General features: G+C 40.4%; 1 protein-coding gene across 1 annotated transcript in view; it reads right to left on the reverse strand.

Annotated features, from left to right (window-relative positions):
• Positions 1-1353, reverse strand: part of LOC136380711 (IST1 homolog) — a 450214-nt gene that overhangs the window by 51443 nt on the left and 397418 nt on the right. The window lies entirely within an intron of this gene.

Below are 1353 nucleotides of genomic sequence, written 5' to 3' on the forward strand. Positions count from 1 at the left end.
GACAGCTGCACTTAGGAATATGTTTATAGAAGTAGCTGCAATATTAAGGCCTACAGCACCAAGGAACTCATATTTGAGAGAAGAGGTAATTCACCTTTTTATTTCCCAGAGCCAAGGTAGGGTAATCCAGAATTAAGGTGCTAGGAGAGCTCAAGTCAATAGTGGTTAAGGCTAGAGCAAAATGACTACTCTGGCAGGCAGTTTGTATGGTTGCCAAACCACGGAGAAGACCAGAGCTGAGGTCATTTCTAAAAAGCTTCTGTGATGGTACAGAACAAGCACAGAACTTCCCTTCGGCTGCACTAAAGGTTGTGTACAGTTTAGATAATTATAGATATTGAGGTCCAGAAGGAAGTGCCCTAGTTAATTTGTAGCCAGAAAAATAACTATGCCAGGAATGTGGACCTCTTCCAATACCATAACAAAGAAACTTGGATTCTTCTCTGACCTCCACAGGTTCAAGGCTATTCTAATTGTGTTAACTGATCCCCATCCCCAACCATGAAACTAGGGTTAATACCTTCCGGCAGGCTGAAATATTTGTTTTGAAAAATTCAAAAGTTTAAATAAGCTTATTTATAAAGTACTGGACATTTAAAAGAAAGTACTTAATTCAACTGAATGCCTTGAATGCCTTTCTTGCAGAGCTCTTTATTGAAGGCCTACTTGGGATCCTTCAAAATGTTTGCATGCTCACTATGTATCAAAGATTATTCTGAGCACTTTAAATGGATTTTCTCATTTAATTTTCAGAACTATAAATTAACAGACTCGGGAATTAGATGCCTAGATTTAAAATTGTGCACTGCAATTTAATAGCTGTGTAACTTCAGGCAAGATATTTGGCCTTTGTCTCGGTTTCTCCACCCATAAAGTGGAAACATTAGCACTAACAACAAATTATTAGTAGTATATAATGCACTTAGGGTAGTTTGTGGCACATAGTAAATGTTTGGTAAGTGTACCTGAGTCACTATCTTGTAGCTGAGTGTTTCAGTTCTACCAGGGGCAAGCTTTCTGAGTTAGAAGCAGTAACTATCATTGGAACTGACAGATTTCAGCAGAATCTGGCAATGTTCCTGAGGAAAGAAACATGGAAACAGCCACCAATGAAGCCATCTACAGGTCCTTTTGGTTGATTGTGCTGGTATATCTAAATCTAAAAGACTGCTAGGTAGGTCTCTGAAATACACAGCAACAAAATGTGCAGACCATGGGACTGGCTCACATAATCTCAGTCTACCACACAAAGGTGGGCACCATTTGCTATCGCAAGCTCTCCCACAAAGGGCCTCTATCCCCCACCCAATGGCCAGCATCTGAGGCTGGGACAGGAAAAAGGCGCAAACACCA

Source organism: Saccopteryx leptura, chromosome 9, assembly GCF_036850995.1.
Source record: "Saccopteryx leptura isolate mSacLep1 chromosome 9, mSacLep1_pri_phased_curated, whole genome shotgun sequence".
NCBI classification, from domain to species: Eukaryota; Metazoa; Chordata; class Mammalia; order Chiroptera; family Emballonuridae; genus Saccopteryx; species Saccopteryx leptura.